This window comes from Trichomycterus rosablanca, chromosome 13, assembly GCF_030014385.1.
Source record: "Trichomycterus rosablanca isolate fTriRos1 chromosome 13, fTriRos1.hap1, whole genome shotgun sequence".
NCBI lineage: Eukaryota > Metazoa > Chordata > Actinopteri > Siluriformes > Trichomycteridae > Trichomycterus > Trichomycterus rosablanca.
In genome coordinates, this window is record NC_086000.1 from 36,195,887 (window position 1) to 36,216,686 (window position 20,800).

The following is a 20,800-nucleotide window of genomic DNA, read 5'->3' on the forward strand; positions in this document are numbered from 1 at the left end:
ACCAACCAACTGACACACACATACAGACCGCTTGACTGACACCCACACCTGACTGATGATAAACACAGATTGGTCAACACTCGCACACAGAGGCTGAACTAACAGACACACAGACATACTGACTGACTGACTGACACCCACACAGACTGACACCTACGCAGACTGACCAACCAACAGACACACGGACCGCCTGACTGACAGTACACAAGACTGACCAACACAGACTGATAAACACTCTCACACACCCACACAGAGACTGACACCTACACAAACTGACAAACCAAGACATACAGACCGCCTGACTGAGACCCGTACAGATCAACTGACTCACACAAAGACTGACCAACACACAGACTGATTAACAATCATACACGGACCGAACTAACAGGCACACGGACCGAACTAACAGGCACACCGAACTAACAGGCACACGGACTGAACTAACAGGCACACGGACTGAACTAAGACACACAGACTGAACTAACAGGCACACGGACCGAACTAACAGGCACACGGACCGAACTAACAGGCACACGGACCGAACTAACAGGCACACGGACTGAACTAACAGGCACACAGACTGAACTAAGACACACGGACTGAACTAACAGGCACACGGACTGAACTAACAGGCACACGGACTGAACTAAGAGGCACACGGACTGAACTAAGAGGCACACGGACTGAACTAAGAGGCACACGGACTGAACTAAGAGGCACACAGACTGAACTAACAGGCACACAGACTGAACTAACAGGCACACAGACTGAACTAACAGGCACACGGACTGAACTAACAGGCACACGGACTGAACTAAGAGGCACACGGACTGAACTAAGAGGCACACAGACTGAACTAAGACACACAGACTGAACTAACAGGCACACGGACTGAACTAAGAGGCACACGGACTGAACTAAGAGGCACACGGACTGAACTAAGAGGCACACGGACTGAACTAACAGGCACACAGACTGAACTAACAGGCACACGGACTGAACTAACAGGCACACGGACTGAACTAACAGGCACACGGACTGAACTAACAGGCACACGGACTGAACTAAGAGGCACACGGACCGAACTAAGAGGCACACGGACCGAACTAAGAGGCACACGGACCGAACTAACAGGCACACGGACCGAACTAACAGGCACACGGACCGAACTAACAGGCACACAGACTGAACTAAGACACACAGACTGAACTAAGACACACGGACTGAACTAACAGGCACACAGACTGAACTAAGACACACAGACTGAACTAACAGGCACACGGACTGAACTAAGACACACGGACTGAACTAAGACACACAGACTGAACTAAGAGGCACACGGACTGAACTAAGAGGCACACGGACTGAACTAACAGGCACACAGACTGAACTAAGACACACAGACTGAACTAAGAGGCACACAGACTGAACTAAGACACACGGACTGAACTAACAGGCACACGGACTGAACTAAGACACACGGACTGAACTAACAGGCACACGGACTGAACTAAGACACACAGACTGAACTAAGACACACAGACTGAACTAAGACACACAGACTGAACTAAGACACACAGACTGAACTAAGACACACGGACTGAACTAAGACACACGGACTGAACTAACAGGCACACGGACTGAACTAAGACACACGGACTGAACTAACAGGCACACGGACTGAACTAAGACACACAGACTGAACTAAGACACACAGACTGAACTAAGACACACAGACTGAACTAAGACAGACTGAACTAAGACACACGGACTGAACTAACAGGCACACGGACCGAACTAAGACAGACTGAACTAAGACACACAGACTGAACTAAGACACACAGACTGAACTAAGACACACGGACTGAACTAAGACACACAGACTGAACTAAGACACACAGACTGAACTAAGACACACAGACTGAACTAAGACACACGGACTGAACTAAGACACACAGACTGAACTAAGACAGACTGAACTAAGACACACAGACTGAACTAAGACACACAGACTGAACTAAGACACACGGACTGAACTAAGACACACAGACTGAACTAAGACACACGGACTGAACTAACAGGCACACGGACTGAACTAAGACACACGGACTGAACTAACAGGCACACGGACTGAACTAAGACACACAGACTGAACTAAGACACACAGACTGAACTAAGACACACAGACTGAACTAAGACAGACTGAACTAAGACACACGGACTGAACTAACAGGCACACGGACTGAACTAAGACACACGGACTGAACTAACAGGCACACGGACTGAACTAAGACACACAGACTGAACTAAGACACACAGACTGAACTAACAGGCACACGGACTGAACTAACAGGCACACGGACTGAACTAAGAGGCACACGGACTGAACTAAGAGGCACACGGACTGAACTAAGAGGCACACGGACCGAACTAAGAGGCACACGGACCGAACTAAGAGGCACACGGACCGAACTAACAGGCACACGGACTGAACTAACAGGCACACAGACTGAACTAAGACACACAGACTGAACTAACAGGCACACGGACTGAACTAAGACACACGGACTGAACTAAGACACACAGACTGAACTAAGAGGCACACGGACTGAACTAAGAGGCACACGGACTGAACTAAGAGGCACACGGACTGAACTAAGAGGCACACGGACCGAACTAAGAGGCACACGGACCGAACTAACAGGCACACGGACTGAACTAACAGGCACACAGACTGAACTAAGACACACAGACTGAACTAACAGGCACACGGACTGAACTAAGACACACGGACTGAACTAAGACACACGGACTGAACTAAGAGGCACACGGACTGAACTAACAGGCACACGGACTGAACTAAGACACACAGACTGAACTAAGAGGCACACGGACTGAACTAAGAGGCACACAGACTGAACTAACAGGCACACGGACTGAACTAAGACACACAGACTGAACTAAGACACACAGACTGAACTAAGAGGCACACGGACTGAACTAAGAGGCACACAGACTGAACTAACAGGCACACAGACTGAACTAAGACACACAGACTGAACTAAGAGGCACACAGACTGAACTAACAGGCACACGGACTGAACTAAGACACACGGACTGAACTAACAGGCACACGGACTGAACTAAGACACACAGACTGAACTAAGAGGCACACGGACTGAACTAAGAGGCACACAGACTGAACTAACAGGCACACAGACTGAACTAACAGGCACACGGACCGAACTAACAGGCACACAGACTGAACTAAGACACACAGACTGAACTAAGACACACAGACTGAACTAAGAGGCACACGGACTGAACTAAGAGGCACACAGACTGAACTAACAGGCACACAGACTGAACTAAGACACACAGACTGAACTAAGAGGCACACAGACTGAACTAACAGGCACACAGACTGAACTAAGACACACAGACTGAACTAAGAGGCACACAGACTGAACTAACAGGCACACGGACTGAACTAAGACACACAGACTGAACTAAGACACACAGACTGAACTAAGAGGCACACGGACTGAACTAAGAGGCACACAGACTGAACTAACAGGCACACAGACTGAACTAAGACACACAGACTGAACTAAGAGGCACACGGACTGAACTAACAGGCACACGGACTGAACTAAGACACACGGACTGAACTAACAGGCACACGGACTGAACTAAGACACACAGACTGAACTAAGACACACAGACTGAACTAAGACACACAGACTGAACTAAGACACACAGACTGAACTAAGACACACGGACTGAACTAAGACACACAGACTGAACTAAGACACACGGACTGAACTAACAGGCACACGGACTGAACTAAGACACACGGACTGAACTAACAGGCACACGGACTGAACTAAGACACACAGACTGAACTAAGACACACAGACTGAACTAACAGGCACACGGACTGAACTAAGACACACAGACTGAACTAACAGGCACACGGACTGAACTAAGACACACAGACTGAACTAAGACACACAGACTGAACTAAGAGGCACACGGACTGAACTAAGACACACAGACTGAACTAAGAGGCACACGGACTGAACTAACAGGCACACGGACTGAACTAAGACACACAGACTGAACTAAGACACACAGACTGAACTAAGACACACAGACTGAACTAAGACACACGGACTGAACTAACAGGCACACGGACTGAACTAAGAGGCACACAGACTGAACTAACAGGCACACGGACTGAACTAAGACACACAGACTGAACTAAGAGGCACACGGACTGAACTAAGAGGCACACAGACTGAACTAACAGGCACACGGACTGAACTAAGACACACAGACTGAACTAAGACACACAGACTGAACTAAGACACACAGACTGAACTAAGACACACGGACTGAACTAAGACACACGGACTGAACTAAGAGGCACACGGACTGAACTAAGAGGCACACAGACTGAACTAACAGGCACACGGACTGAACTAAGACACACAGACTGAACTAAGACACACAGACTGAACTAAGACACACAGACTGAACTAAGACACACGGACTGAACTAAGACACACAGACTGAACTAAGACACACGGACTGAACTAACAGGCACACGGACTGAACTAAGACACACGGACTGAACTAACAGGCACACGGACTGAACTAAGACACACAGACTGAACTAAGACACACAGACTGAACTAAGACACACAGACTGAACTAAGACACACGGACTGAACTAAGACACACGGACTGAACTAACAGGCACACGGACTGAACTAAGACACACGGACTGAACTAACAGGCACACGGACTGAACTAAGACACACAGACTGAACTAAGACACACAGACTGAACTAAGACACACAGACTGAACTAAGACAGACTGAACTAAGACACACGGACTGAACTAACAGGCACACGGACCGAACTAAGACAGACTGAACTAAGACACACAGACTGAACTAAGACACACAGACTGAACTAAGACACACGGACTGAACTAAGACACACAGACTGAACTAAGACACACAGACTGAACTAAGACACACAGACTGAACTAAGACACACGGACTGAACTAAGACACACAGACTGAACTAAGACAGACTGAACTAAGACACACAGACTGAACTAAGACACACAGACTGAACTAAGACACACGGACTGAACTAAGACACACAGACTGAACTAAGACACACGGACTGAACTAACAGGCACACGGACTGAACTAAGACACACGGACTGAACTAACAGGCACACGGACTGAACTAAGACACACAGACTGAACTAAGACACACAGACTGAACTAAGACACACAGACTGAACTAAGACAGACTGAACTAAGACACACGGACTGAACTAACAGGCACACGGACTGAACTAAGACACACGGACTGAACTAACAGGCACACGGACTGAACTAAGACACACAGACTGAACTAAGACACACAGACTGAACTAACAGGCACACGGACTGAACTAACAGGCACACGGACTGAACTAAGAGGCACACGGACTGAACTAAGAGGCACACGGACTGAACTAAGAGGCACACGGACCGAACTAAGAGGCACACGGACCGAACTAAGAGGCACACGGACCGAACTAACAGGCACACGGACTGAACTAACAGGCACACAGACTGAACTAAGACACACAGACTGAACTAACAGGCACACGGACTGAACTAAGACACACGGACTGAACTAAGACACACAGACTGAACTAAGAGGCACACGGACTGAACTAAGAGGCACACGGACTGAACTAAGAGGCACACGGACTGAACTAAGAGGCACACGGACCGAACTAAGAGGCACACGGACCGAACTAACAGGCACACGGACTGAACTAACAGGCACACAGACTGAACTAAGACACACAGACTGAACTAACAGGCACACGGACTGAACTAAGACACACGGACTGAACTAAGACACACGGACTGAACTAAGAGGCACACGGACTGAACTAACAGGCACACGGACTGAACTAAGACACACAGACTGAACTAAGAGGCACACGGACTGAACTAAGAGGCACACAGACTGAACTAACAGGCACACGGACTGAACTAAGACACACAGACTGAACTAAGACACACAGACTGAACTAAGAGGCACACGGACTGAACTAAGAGGCACACAGACTGAACTAACAGGCACACAGACTGAACTAAGACACACAGACTGAACTAAGAGGCACACAGACTGAACTAACAGGCACACGGACTGAACTAAGACACACGGACTGAACTAACAGGCACACGGACTGAACTAAGACACACAGACTGAACTAAGAGGCACACGGACTGAACTAAGAGGCACACAGACTGAACTAACAGGCACACAGACTGAACTAACAGGCACACGGACCGAACTAACAGGCACACAGACTGAACTAAGACACACAGACTGAACTAAGACACACAGACTGAACTAAGAGGCACACGGACTGAACTAAGAGGCACACAGACTGAACTAACAGGCACACAGACTGAACTAAGACACACAGACTGAACTAAGAGGCACACAGACTGAACTAACAGGCACACAGACTGAACTAAGACACACAGACTGAACTAAGAGGCACACAGACTGAACTAACAGGCACACGGACTGAACTAAGACACACAGACTGAACTAAGACACACAGACTGAACTAAGAGGCACACGGACTGAACTAAGAGGCACACAGACTGAACTAACAGGCACACAGACTGAACTAAGACACACAGACTGAACTAAGAGGCACACGGACTGAACTAACAGGCACACGGACTGAACTAAGACACACGGACTGAACTAACAGGCACACGGACTGAACTAAGACACACAGACTGAACTAAGACACACAGACTGAACTAAGACACACAGACTGAACTAAGACACACAGACTGAACTAAGACACACAGACTGAACTAAGACACACGGACTGAACTAAGACACACAGACTGAACTAAGACACACGGACTGAACTAACAGGCACACGGACTGAACTAAGACACACGGACTGAACTAACAGGCACACGGACTGAACTAAGACACACAGACTGAACTAAGACACACAGACTGAACTAACAGGCACACGGACTGAACTAAGACACACAGACTGAACTAACAGGCACACGGACTGAACTAAGACACACAGACTGAACTAAGACACACAGACTGAACTAAGAGGCACACGGACTGAACTAAGACACACAGACTGAACTAAGAGGCACACGGACTGAACTAACAGGCACACGGACTGAACTAAGACACACAGACTGAACTAAGACACACAGACTGAACTAAGACACACAGACTGAACTAAGACACACAGACTGAACTAAGACACACGGACTGAACTAACAGGCACACGGACTGAACTAAGAGGCACACAGACTGAACTAACAGGCACACGGACTGAACTAAGACACACAGACTGAACTAAGAGGCACACGGACTGAACTAAGAGGCACACAGACTGAACTAACAGGCACACGGACTGAACTAAGACACACAGACTGAACTAAGACACACAGACTGAACTAACAGGCACACGGACTGAACTAACAGGCACACGGACCGAACTAACAGGCACACGGACTGAACTAACAGGCACACGGACTGAACTAACAGGCACACAGACTGAACTAACAGGCACACGGACTGAACTAAGACACACGGACTGAACTAACAGGCACACGGACTGAACTAACAGGCACACGGACTGAACTAACAGGCACACGGACTGAACTAACAGGCACACAGACTGAACTACGACACACAGACTGACTGACACATACAGACAGACCAACTGACAAAACGGTTAAAATGCAGATACTGTGTAATCTTCCAACTTAAGTTTAATTAAAAAGTGTTTAACTGTTTAAATGGAAAACGGGTGTAAACCGCCTCACTGAACCTCACCGATCTCGACGCCAGAAACGTCTCGCGTTTCCACCAGCCGAGATCAGTTTTAATATCAGAAGAGAGAAAAACCTGCTGGAACGTGAAAGCATCTGGTGTCCAGCAGATGAAAAACGTACTCGGATTACTGAGAATAAAGAAGCGCCGGGTTCAGTGTGGCTACGCCGGCGTGGCCAGGCCTCGGGTAACTCAGTTCTGCTGGGTGGAAACACCCTACAATCGCAGGCTTTTAAAAATGGGGCCCCAAACGTACTCGTCACTTGGAGAGAAAAAAAACGCCCTAAAGGCAGGGAGCCGGGAACCGTAGGGCCTCCCGCGAGGAGAACGTGCGCTCGTCACGCCTTCATCAATAATTCATCCTTGCTTACATTAACGTCGCTTTAATTTGAGGGCAGAGGCACATCCATTCTCAAAGAAATAACATTTGTCAGGCACATGTGGTGCCCAGACCACGTAGGACCACGTAGTCGGCGAGATCGGCTCTTCAGATGTTTCGCCGGCCGTGGCTGAAATCCGCACCTTGCCACGTGCAATCGTTTTTTATCCGTTATTAGTTCATCATGACGGGAGGTTTTTAATAGAATACGCAAACCGGTCTGGCATCAATTAATCATCGTCAGCAAAGACGACGTCAAAACTCTGACTGGCCACCTGGGAGATGAAGAAATGCTTTCTGAACATCAATCAAATAACGTTTTTGTAATCAATCTAATCCTGCAATGAAATTATGTGTTTATTTTATTTGGGTTTTATGCCACTTCATACACGTGATTGTGTCATGTACAGCACGATCGGTGTTACGATTAGCTCTTATTATTATTATTATTTCCCGTTCCTATTTGTCCGTTAATATTTTTGTTTCATTTCTGACAGGAAGTTTGTTTGTTTATTAGGATTCATGACAGGAACGGTCGTTACTCATTACACAAGATTCATCAGCTCAAGTTTAATATCAAACACAGTCGTGGACGATTCTGTATCTCCAGTTCGCCTCACTTGCACGTCTTTGGATTGTAGGAGGAAACCGGAGCTCACAGAGGAAACCCACACAGACACGGGGAGAACATGCAAACTCCACACACATCGTGCCACCCTTATTAATGAATACATAAGAATACATAAGTAAGACCAAGTCCGGGATCTGGTGTAGTATAGAATAGAGTAGAATGCCTTTATCGTTACTGCACAGCGTACAACGAAATGTTTGAGCAACTTCTGGAGCGTACACACACACACACACACACACACACACACACACACACACACTTTATATATAAACATACACATATAGATACAAAAATACAGGTGGGTCTTGAAGTGCATTTTCTAAAGAATGTAATTGCACAACCCCTATAAATTGCACATCATGAACTAGGAAGCAGAGTTTTGAGAATTTAGAGTTTTTATGGCATCATAAATCAGAAGGCTGCCAGTTCAAACCCCACCATCACCACCAAGTTGCCACTGTTGGGCCCCTAAGCAAGGCCCTCAATTGCTCGAATTGTATTTAGTTATAATTACAAATGCTGCAAATGAAAATGTAATAAAAGCAACTTACAGTTAAGAGCAACACCAGGTTAAGGGCCCAGCTGTGGCAACTTGGTGGTGGGGTTTGAACCAACGACCATCTGATTTTTAGTCCAGCACCTTAGATAGCGGAGATGTTTTTCCTTTCATGTAAATAAAAAATACCTGAATGCCAACTGTATTAGTGTGATATGGGGATACAAAGCTCATGTGTATTAATTATTAATATTAACTATTAAAATGTTAATGAAAATAGACATAAGAGGCTATTTAATAATAAAATTATTATGTGTGCAGTTTCAGTAGGTTTTCTAACATTATTATAAAAGTTATTATTTAATTTCTATTTGATCAAAAGCTATACATTGATTTAAACTACATAAAACGTTAAATAAAATTAAACAAACAGCTGCAGCGAAATGCATGTACTGTATGTAGTTCAGGCCGTAATTCGTTCTAAAGCCCGGGCTGAATCCCAAACGGCTGCATACTAAACTTTATAGTGAAACTACACCGGATCTAAAGGTCTGTACTTAGTGCACTATGTAGTGCACTTGTATAGGTACAAGGAAGGGATTTGGAACACGGCCGCTCCAAAAGCGAGTGAGTGTGTTAGCATGTCTACGATGAAGTACTGAGAATTTACAAACAGAACTGTAATAATGCATTTCATTACAATAAGTGCAATGTTTAAATTAAGCGATTTATTATTCTATATAGATATTATAACTTACCACTTATTAAGTGTTTAAAGATTTCAATTAACAGTTAGCTAAGTGCTAACGGGTACAACGGCATCATCTTGCAAACCAATAACCGTTACCACTTTTCATTTGTATTAAACACCAGTTTTGCATATTTAACTCTTAATGTTCTGCTTCTTTTAAATATAAATGTATATTATAAAGTCACACTTCAGCAGCGGATAAAAAATAAAATAGCGATAAGATAGCAGAAATGTCAGTGAGCTAACATGCTAAGCTAACACTAAAAAATAACGTTTTTCTTTACACTAGCATTTTTCTTAAGGATTTTCACAATTCAGAAAATAAATAAAAATAATAATAAGTGATAATAAAGCTCACCTGTAACTGTAAGTGCTGCTCAGTGAGGAAGTGAGCAGATCCACTGCAGCTCTAACACACACACACACACACAGTAATACACACACGCGCATCAGGACTCTTATTATATAAACTCCATCATTCATCTCTAATCTACAGTAAAAGTCCCTAAGAAATTATACATTCATTCTAACAATAATAACATTTCTGAGTTTTTATTCTACATTTAACACGTAATCTTTTCTAATCTTAAATAAAACACCAATAAAAACTAGTAAACAAATATGCATGATTTATTTATAAAGGCTCAAGAATAATTTATCAACACTAACAATAAAAATGCATTAAAAATAAATACGTGTTACCAGTGTGATTATTATTATTATTACCAATATTATTATTATCAATATTATTATCATCAATATTATTATCATCAATATTATTATTATCAATATTATTATTATCAATATTATTATTATTATTATTATTACCAATATTATTATTATCAATATTATTATTATCAATATTATTATCATCAATATTATTATTATTATTATTATTATTATTATTATTATTATTATCATCAATATTATTATTATTATTATTATTATTATTATTATTATTATCAATATTATTATTATTATTATTATTATTATTATTATTATTATTATCAATATTATTATCATCAATATTATTATTAATATTATTATTATTATTATTATCAATATTATTATCATCAATATTATTATTATTATTATTATTATTATTATTATTACCAATATTATTATTATCAATATTATTATTATCAATATTATTATCATCAATATTATTATTATTATTATTATTATTATTATTATTAAGGTAAAATAAATACATGTTACTAGTGTGATTATTATTATTATCAATATTATTATTATAATTATTAGTATTAATACTATTAAGGTACAGTCAAATAAATACGTGTTACTAGTGTGATTATTATTATCAATATTATTATTATCAATATTATTATTTTTATAATTACTATTAAGTTAAGGTAAATACGTGTTGCTAGTGTGATTATTATTCTTATTATCAATATTCTTATTATCAATATTCTTAATCTTATTATTAAGTTAAGTAAAGGTGAGGTGAGGTGAGGTGAGGTGAGGTGAGGTGAGGTGAGGTGAGGTGAGGTGAGGTGAGGTGAGGTGAGGGTGAGGGTGAGGGTGAGGGTGAGGGTGAGGTGAGGTGAGGTGAGGTGAGGGTGAGGGTGAGGGTGAGGGTGAGGGTGAAGTAAAGGTAAAAAGCCTTTTATTATCCCACACTGAAAAATTTGCAGTTACAGCAGCTTTCAAGGATATAAAAAACTAAAGTATTTACACTTATATTAAAAAGTAGAAATGTGAGAATATATAAAGGATATATAAAAATAAATCTTTTAAAAAGTTGAACAATTATTGCACAGATTTATAAGTGTACAAAGTACAGCAAGTATTGCACATATTTTTTAAAAGGTATTGCACTTGATCCATCCAAGGTTATGTTAACTGAGAGCAGATTAAAACAGTGTAAAACTATTGTTGATGGTGATGATTATCATTAATAAATCGGTTAATTATTTAGTCATTCACATGTTTTTAACACTTCATTTTTTATTACTCGCTTTATTTTGGTCAGGGTTTGGCCAGGAAACACTGGCAGAAATGTTCAGGGTCCAGGTCCAGTGCATGGCAGAAATACCCTGGCTAGGGCAACAATCCATCACAGACTTTTTAATTAATATTTATATTATCATTATTATTATTATTATTATTATTATTATTATCATCATTAGGTTAGCTCACAATGTGCTTGTACAATGTAATAAATCTGCACTACTAAAACTATCATAAATAATAATACGAGTTATAAACACTATTATTAAAAACAAATAATAATATTAATACATTTTATTTATTTTATTAGGATGTTTTACACACTGTGGCTGGGTTGGTCATGGACAATTTTGTGTCTCCAGTTCACCTCACTCGCACGTCTTTTGACTGTGGGAGGAAACCGGAGCTCCCGGAGAAAACCCACGCAGACACAAGGAGAACATGCCAACTCCACACAGATCGTGCCACCCTTATTAATGAATACATATGTTATTTATTTATTCATTTATTTATTATTTAAGCTCACAATGTACTTGTAATGCAATATAACAAATACTAAGTACTAAAACTATCATTAGTAGTAGTAGTATGGTTGATATACATCATTTCCTAATGAAGGCTTAAATAAAAGTACATTTTTGCAGTGTATGTTTATGTATAATGTATTAAACCGGCTATAAAACCATAGCAATAAAATATAAAATAAAGTAATCAAATGCAGACAATTAATATGATGTTGATAAACACACATTCATGTCTTCAGTAAACTCTCATAAAAACTCATAGGAATTCCTTTAGGCTGAAGTTCACGTTAATGTCCACTAGGTGTCGCTGTGCGCTACAAACTCGTCATTGCTAGAAAGATTCGCCTTAAACTTGAGCGGTTCAGGAACAAAGCAAGTGTGTTTATATGCAGAGCAAACGTAAAGAACAAATGAATAAATGAATCAGGGAGCTGACCGTGTCCACATGCAGGAGGAACTTGGAGACAGAATGAGGCATCATTTAAATTTTCTGATGTTTTAGGTAGTTTTTATTAGTTTAAATCCACAAAGAGAAATTCAACCCCAAGAACTCATAACCTATAAACGCTGAGGTATGAAATTATTACATTTACTGTCTATATACACAATCTACACTCAATGAGGAGGCATTTGGGATTCAAACCAGAACCCGTCAGTTTGTACTTTTATAAATGATGACAGAGGTGCACTTTATGGCCGAAAGTAATTGGACACCTGACCATGAGCTTGGACGTACGTCTCTGTAATCTTTTCAGCTTTAACAACGGCCACTTTTCTGAAAAGGCTTTTTTTTCCCCTCCCGATTTAGCGACCCAATTGGATCTTACGCTGCTGAGAGATACCAGATTGCATCCCAGGAGAGCACGTCACTGCACACGCCTCTTCCGACACGTGTACAGCCCTCCTCTTCTCGCCCCTGCATTCTGCACAGGCGTCTCTTCCGCCAAGCAGGGTCCTTACACAGCGTATGAAGACCCACCCACCCACACATAGTCCGGCCCCACCCTGCAGATACGGTGGCCGATTAGTATCTGCTGCAGGCACTGCCAATCATGCTCGCTAGATGGCGCCGAGCCGACCGGTGGCAACACCGAGTTTCGAACCGAGGAGTTCAGAAACTCTCGGTGCTGGTGTGCAAGCGGAACATCCCTCTGTGCCACCTGGGCACCTTTCTGAAAAGGCTTTTTACAAAATGTGGAAGTATGTCTGTAGAAATTTGTGCCTTACTAACTGCTCCTTGTAGGTCAGGGGTAAGTCTAAAATTATTCTGAACCACTGGGCCATCCATCACAGGGTCTAACACACTCAAACATGTACTTACTTACCTTACTTACTTACTTACTCACTCACTCACTCACATGTCCAAGGGCAATATAGATTAGCAAATCAACCTTCTAAATGGGCAAGCTGTAGCCTAATGGTTAAGGTACAGGACTAGTAATCCAAAGGTTGAAGGTTTTAGCCACACCACTGCCAGGTTGCCTCTATTGGGCCCTTGAGCAAAGTCCTTAACCCTCATATGCTTAGACTGTATACTGTAATGTAAGTCGCTTTGAATAAAAGTGTCTGCTAAATGCCAAAAATGTAAATGAATGTTTTTGGATGGTAGGAAAAAAAACTGGAGCACCTATAGGAGACTTAAACAAGTATAAACAGAACACGCACGAGTGAAGGACTAAACCCAGGTCCTTAAGGCTCACATTGCTATGCTTCACCCATGCTGTGCCACAGCGTTACGGTTCATCAAAGAGCAAAAGAAGCAGCAGACCAGCGATTATAGGAGCTGTTGTTTATTTGCACAAGATTCTGTTATACAAAATTATTTCTCACACAAGCTTTACAAAAAAATGAAACTGTTTTGTAGCCTTGAAATCGTCATGCAGGAATCATTTATAAGCGAGTTAACACGTGTGTCTACGTAATTAAAACCTCCATTGTACATTTGTAAAGACACTAAACATGGCAGTTGTAGCCTAGTGGCTAAGGTACTGAACTAGTAATCAGAAGGTTGCCGGTTCAAGCCCCACCTCTGCCAGGTTGCCACTGTTGGGCCCTTGAGCAAGGCCCTTAACCCTCAATTGCTTGGACTGTACACTGTCACAGTACTGTAAATTGCTTTGGATTAAAGCGTCTGTTAAATGCCAAAAATGTAAGTTTATTGACGTTCTCAATCCAATCAGACTAAGCTTCAACGTATCTGGCATGAAGAATGGGATAAAGCGCCCAAATCCACATGGGCTTCTACAATGCATGACAAAAGACTACATATGCACACACACACACACACACACACACACACACACACACACGTATATAAATATTTATGCCTGTATACATATATGTAAATATATAAATGTAAACATTTGTATTATATATGTGCATGTTGAACACTCACTCACTTTCTTAACCGCTTATCCAATCAGGGTCGTGGGAGAGGGTGCTGGAGTCTATCCCAGCTTTTCAATGGGCACAAGGCGCGCACACACACACACACACACACACACAGACACACACACATTCACCTATAGGGCAATTCAGTGTCTACAATTAACCTGACTGACAGAAAGGACCCTGACCACCACGCCTGGGAATCGAACCCAGGAACTTCTTGCTGTGAGATGACAGTGCTACCCACCGAGCATCCTGCATGTTGAACATCCATGTATGTATGTATGTATATGTGTGTGTGTGTATATATACAGTGTATCACAAAAGTGAGTACACCCCTCACATTTCTGCAGATATTTAAGTATATCTTTTCATGGGACAACACTGACAAAATGAAAATTTGACACAATGAAAAGTAGTCTGTGTGCAGCTTATATAACAGTGTAAATTTATTCTTCCCTCAAAATAACTCAAAATACAGCCATTAATGTCTAAACCACCGGCAACAAAAGTGAGTACACCCCTAAGAGACTACACCCCTAAATGTCCAAATTGAGCACTGCTTGTCATTTTCCCTCCAAAATGTCATGTGATTTGTTAGTGTTACTAGGTCTCAGGTATGCATAGGGAGCAGGTGTGTTCAATTTAGTAGTACAGCTCTCACACTCTCTCATACTGGTCACTGAAAGTTCCAACATGGCACCTCATGGCAAAGAACTCTCTGAGGATCTTAAAAGACGAATTGTTGCGCTACATGAAGATGGCCAAGGCTACAAGAAGATTGCCAACACCCTGAAACTGAGCTGCAGCACAGTGGCCAAGATCATCCAGCGTTTTAAAAGAGCAGGGTCCACTCAGAACAGACCTCGCGTTGGTCGTCCAAAGAAGCTGAGTGCACGTGCTCAGCGTCACATCCAACTGCTGTCTTTGAAAGATAGGTGCAGGAGTGCTGTCAGCATTGCTGCAGAGATTGAAAAGGTGGGGGGTCAGCCTGTCAGTGCTCAGACCATACGCCGCACACTACATCAAATTGGTCTGCATGGCTGTCACCCCAGAAGGAAGCCTCTTCTGAAGTCTTTACACAAGAAAGCCCGCAAACAGTTTGCTGAAGACATGTCAACAAAGGACATGGATTACTGGAACCATGTCCTATGGTCTGATGAGACCAAGATTAATTTGTTTGGTTCAGATGGTCTCAAGCATGTGTGGTGGCAATCAGGTGAGAAGTACAAAGATAAGTGTGTCATGCCTACAGTCAAGCATGGTGGTGGGAATGCCATGGTCTGGGGCTGCATGAGTGCAGCAGGTGTTAGGGAGTTACATTTCATTGAGGGACACATGAACTCCAATATGTACTGTGAAATACTGAAGCAGAGCATGATCCCCTCCCTCCGGAAACTGGGTCGCAGGGCAGTGTTCCAGCATGATAATGACCCCAAACACACCTCTAAGACGACCACTGCTTTATTGAAGAGGCTGAGGGTAAAGGTGATGGACTGGCCAAGCATGTCTCCAGACCTAAACCCAATAGAACATCTTTGGGGCATCCTCAAGCGGAAGGTGGAGGAGCGCAAAGTCTCGAATATCCGCCAGCTCCGTGATGTCGTCATGGAGGAGTGGAAAAGCATTCCAGTGGCAACCTGTGAAGCTCTGGTAAACTCCATGCCCAGGAGAGTTAAGGCAGTTCTGGGAAATAATGGTGGCCACACAAAATATTGACACTTCAGGAACTTTCACTAAGGGGTGTACTCACTTTTGTTGCCGGTGGTTTAGACATTAATGGCTGTATATTGAGTTATTTTGAGGGAAGAATAAATTTACACTGTTATATAAGCTGCACACAGACTACTTTTCATTGTGTCAAAGTGACATTTTGCCAGTGTTGTCCCATGAAAAGATATACTTAAATATCTGCAGAAATGTGAGGGGTGTACTCACTTTTGTGATACACTGTACATAGGCATATACTATATATGGCCAAAAGTATTTGGACACCTGACCACGAGTTTCTCTTCTGAGAAGGCTTCTCACACGAGACTTTGAAGTGTGTCTGTGGGAATTTACACCCATTCAGTCAAAAGATGACAGTATTTGTATGGCTTGGCACTGATGTTGATGTTTCAGTTCAGGGCTCTGTGCAGGACACTGGAGTTTATTTAAACCAAGCTTTTCTTCATGTTTTACACTTTGGTTACATTCAAGACAGAAACGGTAGTTGCACGTCTTTGGACTGTGGGAGGAAACCGGAGCACCCGGAGGAAACCCACACAGACACGGGGAGAACATGCAAACTCCACACAGAAAGGACCCGGACCTTTTCTACCCACTTAGCCACTGTGCCGCCCTCACGTCTTTATAGAGCTCGTTTTGTGCTGGAACAGGAAAGGGCCTTCCCTAAAGTGTTGCTGCAAAGTTGGAAGCATATGATTTCCTTAGTATAACTGATTTATTACACCTGTTAGCCATGAGTAATTCAGCAATTAGAAGGAGTGTCCTGATACTTTAATGCACATTGTGGGGTGTTTAGACCCTGATTGGATCTACTGTATAATTGTAGCTGGTGGAGAACTGGGTTTGATCTGAGGCGAGACTGTGGATATACTTAAATATTTTAATGTGACATTATTAGACTTACATTAGCTTCATTACCTAATCTATTATATATACATATGGCTTATGAGGAAAGGTGTGTGTGTGGGGTGGTGTTTACATATAAATTTTAGCCAAACTACTTTTATTTACATATTTACAGCAGATCTTTCCTCACCGTGTGTATTTATGTATTTCATTAGGAAATGTAAACGCTGCCTTTTTACATCTGAACTCATCAGTAAGTGTAAAGCAACATGACAGAAGCACTCGTGTAACACCACATACATCCACATCTCACACCACAACAATCCCAAATCTCAGTAACACCCCTGCCGGGTGACATCTAACATCAATCTATAACAAGATCATAGGATTTAAAGCTCTGTGAAAAATATACATCAATAAATCTGGAGCCACAGCGCTGCCACTTCACAAATACTTCATATTAAAATCCAGCTAAATCTTTGGCCATGACATTTAGAGCTGGATTAATGGAACAAGTTCTGTCCCAATCCGCCAAATCCACATGGAAATTTAAACTTAGTCTTAATCCAAGCACAGAACACAACGCCTAGTGTTTAAAAAGTGCAACTGACACCAATACGCTTGAATATAAGCTCGGAGATGTGTAGTACCTCTTATTCTGTAAAAGTGCTCATTATTATTATTATTATTATTATTATTAATGTACACCGATCAGCCATAACATTAAAACCACCTCCTTGTTTCTACACTCACTGTCCATTTTATCAGCTCCACTTACCATATAGAAACACTTTGTAGTTCTACAATTACTAACTGTAGTCCCTTTCATGCTGTTCTTCAATGGTCAGGACCCCCACAGGACCACCACAGAGCAGGTATTATTTAGGTGGTGGATGATTCTCAGCACTGCAGTGACACTGACATGGTGGTGGTGTGTTAGTGTGTGTTGTGCTGGTATGAGTGGATCAGACACAGCAGCGCTGCTGGAGTTTTTAAACACCTCACCGTCACTGCTGGACTGAGAATAGTCCACCAACCAAAAATATCCAGCCAACAGCGCCCCGTGGGCAGCGTCCTGTGACCACTGATGAAGGTCTAGAAGATGACCGACTCAAACAGCAGCAATAGATGAGCGATCGTCTCTGACTTTACATCTACAAGGTGGAGCAACTAGGTAGGAGTGTCTAATAGAGTGGACAGTGAGTGGACACGGTGTTTAAAAACTCCAGCAGCGCTGCTGTGTCTGATCCACTCATACCAGCACAACACACACTAACACACCACCACCATGTCAGTGTCACTGCAGTGCTGAGAATGATCCACCACCTAAATTATACCTGCTCTGTGGTGGTCCTGTGGAGTCCTGTCTACAGTCAGTAATTGTAGAACTACAAAGTGCTTCTATATGGTAAGTGGAGCTGATAAAATGGACAGTGAGTGTAGAAACAAGGAGGTGGTTTTAATGTTATGGCTGGTCGGTGTATAATGCTGTGCACTACTGAATACTTTTAAAAATAAAACCCACTTAATCAGTAATGGTTCAAAAAATAAACCAATGAGCTTTTGATGGTCTTCACAATAAATCATTCATTCATCCTTTGTCTATTTTACCACCGCTCTATCCTGGTCAGGGTCACGGTGGGTCTCTGCACTGGACACACACACTTAGGATCATTTCTAGTAGCTTTAATTAACCTGGCTGCACGTCTTTGGACTTGTTGGAGAAAACATGGACACGATGTATGAGGATGTGGGAAGTCTTTTCAGCTGCTGGTACTGTTGAGCTGCTTCACTGTCAAACGTCCATAAGTCTAAAATCTTAACTGTTTGTTTATTTCTTGCTAATGATTGGTTGTAAAGACCATTGAAAGCTTGACGTTCAACCATTTTATGTTTGGATATTATTTGCAGAAGATTAAACAGTAATTAAACATGTGCCAATGGTTTTTAAATGCTTTCATTATACACTATATTGCCAAAAGTATTCAAACTTTTGACAAGCATTTGAACTTCAGTGACTCCCATTGTTAATCCATAGGGTTTAATAAGATGTCGGTCCACCCTTTGCAGCTATAACAGCTTCAACTCCTCTGGGAAGGCTTTCCACAAGGTTTAGGAGTGTGTTTATGGGAATTTTTCACCATTCCTGTTCTATCAGGTTGAGGTGCAGGCCAGTCAAGTTCTTCCACACCAAACTGGCTCATCCACGTCTTTATGGAGCTTGTGCTTTGTGCACTGGTGCGCAGTCATGTTGGAACAGGAAGGGCCCATCCCCAAACTGTTCCCACAAAGTTGGGAGCATGAAATTGTCCAAAATCTCTTGGTATGCTGAAGCATTAAGAGTTCCTTTCACTGGAACTAAGGGACCGAGCCCAACTCCTGAAAAACACCCCCACACCATAATCCCCCCTCCACCACACTTTACACTCGGCACAATGCAGTCAGACAGGTACCGTTCTCCTGGTGACCACCAAACCCAGACTCATCCATCGGATCGCCAGACGGAGAAGCGTGATTCGTCACTCCAGAGAACACGTCTCCACCGCTCCACCGAGTCCAGTGACGGCGTGCTTTACACCACTGCATCCGACACTTTGCATTGCGCTTGGATGCAGCTGCTCGGCCATGGAAACCCATTCCATGAAGCTCTACACAATGTTCTTCAGCTAATCTGAAGGCCACATGAAGTTTGGAGGTCTGTAGTGATCGATTCTGCAGAAAGTTGGTGACATCTGCGCACTATGTTCCTCAGCATCCGCTGCCCCGCCCTGTCATTTTACGTGGTAACACTTGGTGCTGAGTTGCTGTCGTTCCCAATCGCTTCCATTTTGTTATAATAGCACCGACAGTCGACTGTGGAATATTTAGTAGTGAGGAAATGTCACGACTGGACTTGTTGCACAGGTGGCATCACGGTACCACGCTGGAATTCACTGAGCTCCTGAGAGCGACCCGTTCTTTCACTAATGTGTGTAGAAGCAGTCTGCATGCCGAGGTGCTCGGTTTTATACACCTGTGGCCATGGAAGTGATTGGAACACCTGAATTCAATGATTTGAATGGGTGAGTGAATACTTTTGGCAGTATAGTGTACTTTACAATATCACCACGTTCCTAGGAGCAATATTCTTCTGTACAGATGTCTCCACAGCTGCTAAACTTCAGTTTTA

General features: G+C 42.6%; 1 protein-coding gene across 1 annotated transcript in view; it reads right to left on the reverse strand.

Annotated features, from left to right (window-relative positions):
- The window catches only part of dicer1 (dicer 1, ribonuclease type III), a 73,676-nt gene extending 63,093 nt beyond the window's left edge, over positions 1–10,583 (reverse strand). Inside the window, exon 1 of the mRNA XM_063007257.1 lies at positions 10,527–10,583. The gene's annotated coding sequence lies outside the window, so the exon portion shown is untranslated. The remainder of the gene's footprint in view (positions 1–10,526) is intronic.
- Between the last annotated feature and the right edge of the window lie 10,217 nt (positions 10,584–20,800).